The sequence below is a fragment of the Molossus molossus genome, unplaced genomic scaffold (assembly GCF_014108415.1).
Source record: "Molossus molossus isolate mMolMol1 unplaced genomic scaffold, mMolMol1.p scaffold_m16_p_22, whole genome shotgun sequence".
Taxonomy (NCBI): Eukaryota; Metazoa; Chordata; class Mammalia; order Chiroptera; family Molossidae; genus Molossus; species Molossus molossus.
The window spans coordinates 20,348,748-20,357,998 of NW_023425358.1; the positions used below are offsets into that span (position 1 = coordinate 20,348,748).

Sequence of the window (9,251 nt, forward strand, 5' to 3'; positions counted from 1 at the left end):
CATTACAGGAAATACTTTTGTTGTATAGATATTTTTATGGTGTGGTGCTCTCATATCTGCAGGATAGAAGACCTGGAAAGGAAGCTGCATGCTTTACATTTTAAAAGAGCCATCTCCAAGTAATTTTCCTTGTAGGTCCCGCTTGCTTGTAGCCTGTTGGTCTTTCTCTGCACGTAGGGCTTCCTGGTTTCACAACTTTGGCTCCTTTTCTACTGGTTTGTACTTGGCTTGGTGTATGGTGTTTCTTGAAAGGTAAACATTTTTAGGTTTTGGGGTTTTCCTATCATGCTTTAGAAAGTCCTGCCACCCTGAAACATTCTCTGAGATTTTGTTGAAATGTTTTTAGATTTTTGTGTCAACCTCCACTCCCTGTGGAATATATTTAGTATAAGTGGGTAAGACAGGAGTCAAGCTTTGTTTTTTGTTTTCCCAGATGGAAGTTCACTTACGCCAGCCTCATTTATTAGATGAACTACGTTGGTCATTATTTATATCCCACTGTATTTGATTTTGGACCTGTTGGGTTTAACATGCCCCTTAGACATGCCAATGGAGACATCTGTTATTAGTTGGACAGGTGATTCCAGTGTGAGAGGTGCGACCCCTAGCTGAAACTAGAATATTGGGCATCATCAGCATTTAGATGGGTCAATCTCCCTCACTATTTTTCTTTTTTAAATACCTCACCAGGCTATTCTTAGAATTTATTCTTTCTCATGAAATTTAAAATTACTTTATTCAGTTATCTCCCATTCTTGCCCAAACCAAAAATTCTATTGGGATTTAAATGATTGCATTAAATTTAGATGTAAGTTTTGGGAGAGTTGAAATTTTTATGATCCCTAAGCTCCCTAGATGGTAAAAAATGGTTTTCATTTGTTGGACTTCTTTTAGGTCCTCAAATAAGATTTTATAATTTCTTTCTTTTTTTTTTTTAATCCTCACCCGAGGACATTTTTCCATTTTTTGTTCAGGTAGAGTGGGAGGGAGAGAGAGGAAGAGAGAGAGAGAAACATCGATGCGAAAGGAACACATCGAGTGGCTGCCACCCGCACAACCGACCAGGGCCGGGGACAAACTGCAACCGAGGTACGCGCCCTTAGCGGGAACCGAACCCGGGTCTCTCAGGACCGCAGGCCGATGCTCTAACCGCTGAGCCAAACCGGCCAGGGCAGATTTTATAATTTCTTTAGATGAATTCTATAACTTGTTAAATTCATTCCTAACTATTTTATGGTGTTGTTGTGAATGGGATATTTTTTCCATCTCTATTTCTGATTATTAATGTAGAGAAAAGCTAATAATTTAATATAATTTATTTTATATCTTATGAACTCTGGTAGTTTTAAAAATAAACCTGTTTTATGGATACAACCTGCTGATTTGCCAATATACCAGTTTAATTGCTAGTTTCCTTTACAGTCGTCCCTTGACACTTTATGCTTCGACTTTTGCGGCTTCACTCTATCGTGCTTTTTTCAAATATATTCATTAAAAAGTTGATCGAGACAGTGAAAGTGATACAGCGTGCACTCGGTTGTCTGAGTCAATTATACACCCCTGTATTATAATTAAAATTAAAATTACTGTACGTATGAACTGTAGGCCTATGTATTTGAGCACTCTAGGAATCCTTCAATGCCAGGTGCAACCTCTAGAGTCTGAAACTGATTGATCGCGATAAACGAGGGACGACTAGCTAGAACTCTGAAACAATATTAACTAATTATCCTTGTCTTGTTTCTGATGTGGATTGAAATCCACATGTGATGTAGATGGAAATCACCCGTTAACAGCTGAGCAGGCTATCAGCTGTTGGTTTTGGCAAATGGCCTTTAAAGTGTGGAAGTAGTTTCCTTCTGTTTTTAAATTTTATTTTTATTTTTAAAATTACAGTTGACATTCAGTGTTATTTTATATTAACTTCATGTGTACAGCATAATGGTTAGATGTTTATATAATTTATGAAGTGATCCCCCCATAAGTCTATTGCTCACCTGACACCATACATAGTTATTATAATATTATTGACTGTATTCCCTATGTTGTACTTTACATCCCTGTGACTGTTTTGTAGCTACCAATTTATGTTTCTTGATTCTTTCACCTTTTTCACCCAGCTAAACCCCCTCCCATCTAGCAACCATTAGTTTGTTCACTATATCTGTGAGTCTGTTTTATTTTATTCTTTAGATTCCACATATAGGTGAAATATGGTATTTGTTTTTCTCTGACTGACTTGTTTCGCTTAGCATAATACCCTCTAAGTCTATCCATGTCTCAAATGGTAAGATTTAATTTTTTACGGCCAAGTAATATTCCATTGTATATATGCACCATATCTTCTTTATCCAATCTATTGATTCAGTGAACATAGGGATGCATATATCTATTCAAATTTGTGTTTAGGATTTCTTCAGATAAATACTTAGAAGTAGAATTTCTAGCTCATGAGACAATTCTATTTTTAATTTTTTGAGGAACTTCCATACTGTTTCCCATAGTGGCTGCACCAATTTGCAATCCTACCAACAGTGTACAAGGATTCTCTTTTCTCCACATTCTCAGCAACATTTGTTGTTTGTGGATTTATTGATGATAGCCATTCTGACAGATGTGAGTGATATCTCATTGTGGTTTTAGTGTGCATTTCTCTGATGATAATGTTGTAAGGTGTCAGCAAGATAACCAGAGACACACAGCCGAATTGTAAAGGAGCACTTTATTACACAGGCAGGCTGAAGTGGGGCTCTCTCCAAATTGACAGCACCAAGCCTTCTTTGTTGCCCGCTTATATAGATACAAACTACAGAGAAAAACAAAAAACAACTACATTCTTGGTGCTGCTTTTGGCACTGTTAAGGGGGGGAACTGAGAGAAGGGGTTGAGAGCAGTTGTTAGAGGATAGGGCAATCATTAATCTTTTTCTCATGGTTCCTCTGAGTTTCTCAAGGCCGTCATTAACCCCTTATCTTTATAGTTTTCTTGGGTTTCTCAAGGCCCTTATGTTTACAAAAAAGAAACTGCCAGGGTGTGTGTGTTCATGCAGTAACTGAGGGTCAGAGTGGAGTTATTACAATAAATGATGTTGAGAATCTTTTCATAGGTCTATTGGTCATCTGTATGTTTTCTGTGGAGAACATTTTAGGTCCTCTGCCCATTTAAAAATTGGATTATTATTATTTTTTTGGTAGTAAGATGTATGAGTTCTTTATCAATTTTAGATATTAAGCCTTTATAGGGTGTTTCATTGGCAGTATATTCTCCCATTCAATATGTTGTCTTCTCATTTTGTTGATGGTTTCTGTTGCTGTGCAAAAACATTTTAGTTTGATGTAGTTCCATTTGTTTATTTTTTCTTGGTTTCCTTACCCAAAGAGATATCAACAAAAATATTACTAGGAGCTTTGTTAGAGAGTTTGCTGCCTATGTTTTCGTCTAGGAGTTTTGTGGGTTCAGGTTTACATTTAAGTCTCTAATCCGTCTTGAGTTTACTCTTGTATATGGTATAAGAAGGTGGTCTAGTTTTTTTGGTTTTTTTTTATTTTTTTGCAAGTCTCTGTCCAGTTTTCCCAGCACCATTTATTGAATAGACTATCTTTACCTCATTGTATATTCTTGTCTCCTTTGTCATAGATTGATTGACCAAATAGGCATGAATTTATTTCTGGGCTCTCTATTTGGTGCCACATCGATGTTTTTCTCTCTTTCTTCCTCTTTCCCTCCTGCTCTATCTGAAAATAAATACAAAAATGTCCTCGGGTGAGGATTAAAAAAGAAAAGAAAACAATCCTATTTACAATTGCATCAAAAAATATATAAGTAATATACCTAGGAATAAATTGAACCAAGGAGGTAAAAGACCTGTACTCAGAAAATTGTAAGACATAGAAGAAAAAAAAAACTGAAAAAGATATAAATAAATGAAAGCATAGCCCTAGCCGTTTTTGTTTTAATTCTCTCACAAGGACATTAAACAAAAAATGGAAAAGATAGAGAGAGACACATTGACTAGTTGCCACCCGCACGACCCCAGCTGGGGCCAGGGATGAACTGCAACCTAGGTATGTGCCCTTAGTGGGAATGAACCCAGGACTCTGGTCCGTGGGCCGACGCTCTAACCACTGAGCAAAAGTGGCCTGGTTGGAGTGTTTTCTTAATTTCTTTTCCCAATAGTTCATTATTGGTGTATAAAAATGCAACCAATTTCTAAATATTAATTTTGTCTTTTGCTACTTTATTAAATTCATTTTTCAGTTCTAGAAGCTTTTTGGCAGACTCTTTAGGGCTTTCTATATACAGAATCATGTCATCTGCAAATAATGACAGTTTTACTTCGTCCTTTCTTCTTTTTTTTTATCCTTACCCGAGGACATTTTTCCACTTTTTGTTCAGATAGAGTGGGAGGGAGAGAGAGAGAGAAACATCAACGTGAAAGGGACACATCGAGTGGCTGCCACCCTCACGACCAACCAGGGCCGGGGACAAACTGCAACCAAGGTACATGCCCTTAGTGGGAACCGAACCCGGGTCTCTCTGGACAGCAGGTAAACGCTCTAACCGCTGAGTCAAACCGGCCAGGGCTACTTCGTCCTTTCTAATTTGGATGCCTTTTATTTCTTTATTTCTTCTTCTTGTCTGATTGGAGTGGTTAGGATTTTTTTTTAAACATGGGACTTCTGGATTGGACCCTTGGCTGCCAGTCCTGCCCAAGTCTGCTGCCAGGGGGCATCAGTGACACAGAATGAAATGTTGTTGTGCCCCCTGGAGACTGTTGTCAACCTTAAAAATTAAACAATAAAGATATCTATCAGCAAATGAGTTAATTTGGGAATAACAGGAATTGCAATTTGGGACAAGCAAACTATGGAGAACCATAGGCAAGTCCAAAGACAAAGGAGAAAAGCATACTTTTATAAAGGGAGGAAACTGGGAGGAGCAGTTTTGATAAAAGTTCATTGGAGGAGAGGGAGAATTCAGGGTTGTGGTGGCTTCTAATAGGGTGAATTGTTGCTGGGCAAGGAGAAAATCTTCTTTCTGTGGGGATTTATAAAGTAACTTACTTTGTGCTGGGGTATGTAGAATAAGCCATGACAAGTGGTATGTGTTTGAGAGCCCTCCCTTCGTGAATCCCCAACTCCATTTGGAATGAGGTTTTCCTTTATTAATTTTTACATTGTCAAATGGGTTTTCAACATCTATCAATACAACCACGTGGGGATTTTCTCCTTTAAGCTGCTCTTTTAACGATTATTTTTATTAGACATTGAGTAGCTACAAAAGGATACTGTATTTATAAAATATTTATAAGGTAAGAAGAATATGCAGTATACTGTTTTAAGAAAAAGCTTTATTACTCCTTTATAAATCCTCATCTTCTCCTCTTTTTCCCCTGCTCTCATCATCCAGAATTCTGTATTCATCTTCTCTTTGCTATTTTTTTTTAAAATCCTTACCTGAGAACATGCTGAGGGAGGAGGAGGAGGAGGAGGAGGAGGAGGAGGAGGAGGGGAGAGAGAGAGAGAGAGAGAGAGAGAGAGAGAGAGAGAGAGAGAGAATGAATCATCGATTGGCTGCCCTCTGTACATACCCTGACCTGGGATTGAACCCGAAACCCAGGTATGTGCCCTGACCAGAAATCAAACCATCAATCTTTCAGTGCACAGGATAATGGTCAACCAACTGAGACACTCCAGCCAGGCTCTTTGCTCTTTTTATACTTTGTATACTTAATTTGTATTCCTAAATTGTTTTATTTTGCCTGTTTAAAAACTTTTAGACATCACATCTTGTTTACTATTCTGCAGTTTTCTTTTTCTTTTCAATATTGTGCTCCATAAATTCATCCAAGTTGTTGGATATAGCTATAATATACTCATCTTCACTATTGTATGGCAGTCTATCACTGCTGAAGACTATACAGTAATGAAAAAAAGTGAATTACACCTACAATTGAACATACTGCAATTTTTTATCCAAGCCTCTGTGACTGGTATTTGGGTTGGTTCCAGTTTTTTGCTATTACAGTACATCTGTGGATATTCTTGTTTATGTCTTCAGTTGCACACCTGCAGGACTTTCTCCATAGGCTATAATCCTGGGAGTAGAATTGTTGAGTGATAGATCATGCCCATTTCAACTATACTAGGTAATGCTAAATTGTTTTCAGAAGCAGTTGTATCAGTTTACATGCCCATTGGCACTAAGTGCTTCATTTCTCTACTTCCTTGCCCTATACTTGATATTGCTGGACCTGAATGTTTTTTGTCAGTCTGATGGGTGTGTAGTAGTATTTCATTGTGGTTTAATTTGTATTTCTCTGAATTCTAATGTGGCTGAGCACTTCTTCACGTGTATGGACCACTTAGATTTATTGTTTGATAAAATGTTTGTTTAAGACTTTTGCCCATTTTTCTATTCTTTTGTATTTTTGTATGTTTTGGATACCAGTTCTTTATAAGTTATATGATGCAATTTTTTTTTTCAGTTTTTGGCATACTTTTTTTCCATTTGCAAAAGGTAGGCCATGTTTATTTAGAGTCACAAGCAGTTGACTCCCCCATTGTGACTCAAACCACAGGAATCCATTTCTACTTCACTCCATTCTGAGTCCAGGAGCTGGGGCCAGAGTGGAAGGAGCGTTGCTCGGGCCTATTCACAGGTTTACAAGTTTCCCATTGAGGACAATCTATGACTGTGAGATTGGCCAGGTAGGTCACCATCTGCAGGTCACTGATGTTGCTGTTGAGCACGGTCTCAAAGTCTCGGGAACTATCTCGGGTAGTTGGTTAACCAGACTCATCAAGAAGTGGCCCACAGTATTGTCAGCTGACACTTTCCAGACAGTGCATCTTCTGCATACTGCAACACTGTGCTGAGGACCTCCTGGATGTGAGCTGATGACCCTGCTACCTGCTGCAAGTCACTTGAAAGTCCAGTCACCTGGTTGAGATAAAACAGGTTTTCATGATCAGGTCAACTCCATGGGTCCATTGTCATGATACGCATATTTTTACTGTCAGAGGTATGAACATCACCCCTTTGGTCCTCCCAGGGACGCCCATTAAAGTGCTGACATAAGCCTTGATGCTCACTCATGTGGCCATTTTGGAGGCTCGTATCCACAGTAAGGTGAATGGGGTTGGGGGCTTCCTGGCTGCAGAACTCATGGATCAGCACAGAGTGCTCTGCGATGGCATGGCCTGTGGTGTACCAGCCCAGGATGAGCTCATTTGGAGAGACTTTCTTGTGTAGTTCATATGCATTCTTAGCAAATTCCATGTCAACAGCCACCTCATCTTCTGACTCATTGTGCGGCACCAAAAAATAATTGGTGACTTCCACTGGGTGCTTGTCAACGGTTCCCAGCAGAGTTCCAATAACTCAGGCAGCACCCTTGTTGTGTCACTTATAGCTGCCCACGATGGAGGCCAAAATGACCAGGTGCAGCCGGACCACACGGTTGCTGGGGAAGGGGCCTGGTAGAGCAGGACCAACCAGCAACTGTGCTAAGATCTGCGCTGGGGGCTCGGAGGCTGGGGCTGGCTTGGAGCTGGGATTATAGCTGCTGCTGTGGCTGGATCTGGGGAAGAGGCTGGCGCTATAGTTGGAGTTGGAACCAGCACTGGTGTTGAGGTTGGGGCTGGGTCTGTGGCTGAGCCGGGGCTAGAGTGGGTGGAGGAACACTCACCAGTCCTTCTGATGTGCCCATCTTGTTGAGAGAGCTGTTTATTTTTACTCTTTTTAAAGTCTTTGGTGAGTAGAAGTTCTTAATTTTCATATAAGTGAATTAAATCAATCTTTTCTCTCTTACTGTTTGCATTTCTTGTAACATTTAATAAATTCTTCCCTGGAAGTGGAAAACCAAACAGGCAGTTCCCATCATAGAAACCCAAGAACCTGAGATCAAACTAAAGTATGCTGCCTAGCCACTGGATAAAAGTGATGCCAAGCCCTGGCTGCTTTGGCTCAGTGGTAGAGTGTCGACCCGCAGACCAAAGAGTTGTGGGTTTGATTCCGGTTAGGGCATATACCTTGGTTGTGGTTCGGTCCCCAGCCCTGGTCGGGGTCGTGCAGGAGGCAACCAGTCAATGTGTGTCTCTCGTGTTATTTCTCCCTCTCTCCCTCTCCCTCCCTTCCACTCTATCTGAAGATAAATAGAAAAACATCCTCCGGTGAGGATTAAAAAAAGAAAAATGATGCCAAGATCAAGTCTTTTTTCCCTTATATCCATGTAGTAAATAAGTGTGAACTTGGAGCCGTTTGTACAATCATCAGTACTGAAGAAGAACAGACCAAATTGGTGAGGGGTCAGAAGGAACAGAGGTCTCTGACCTGCCATCCAGCAGCACTGAGTGCAAGGCACCTCCCAGCCTCGTCTTTCATGCTGCTGGGACCTGTGGTGACAGTGTCTTCTGTTATGGGACACCTCGTTTGCTGTTTGTGCGGCAAGTGGGCCAGTTGTCAGAACATGGTGACCTCTTTGGACCCTTTTATCCCCAAGATTATGCAGCCACTCTTCTGAAGAACCCACCTCATAAGAAGGCCACAGAAATGCAAAGTTAAGGGATGGCCTAAATGTGCTTCCAGCGGCTCCAAGACATGCACTGAGGAGGAGGAGGAGGAGCAGGAGCAGCAGAAGGGGCAGAGGAGCCTGGCCGCCCACCCCAGGTTTAAGCGGCAACATGACTCTGAAGACAGATGGAAGCCCTCAGTCCCTGGCCCAGGGGCTCCTCTATAAAAAAGAACTGTGGAGGGCAGCAGTGAAAAGACTGTTTTGGACTCAAAATCCTCTGTGCCCACCACTTTAGAAGGTGTCTCTGAGCTGGAGTTACAAATCCCCAACCTACCTCTTGACAGCAATGAATTTTGGGTCCATGAGGGTTGTATTTTCTGGGCCAGTGGAATCTACCCGGTCAGTGGCAGGCTCTGCAGCCTGCAGAAAGCACTGGAAGTAGCCAGAGAGATGAAATGTTTCCGCTGTCAGGAGGTAGATGTCACCTTGGGCTGCTGCAACAGAGGCTGCTCCTTCCACTACCAATAGCCGTGTGCCATTGATGCAGATTGTTTGCTACATGAGAAGAACGTCTCAGAGAGGTGCCCCATTCTCAAGGTGGGACTGTGGAGATGAGAAGGTAGACCACACTCAACACTCATGATGGGATGGAAATGGTCCTACTGTGCAGACACGCCGTGCCTGGCCTGGTCCCATCTGCCCACCAGCACGTGACACTCAAACTGTGACAGTACAG

General features: G+C 41.1%; 1 pseudogene; it reads right to left on the minus strand.

Moving 5' to 3' along the window:
* Positions 1 to 6,655: 6,655 nt before the first annotated feature.
* Positions 6,656 to 8,878, minus strand: LOC118640374 (annotated as a pseudogene).
* Between the last annotated feature and the right edge of the window lie 373 nt (positions 8,879 to 9,251).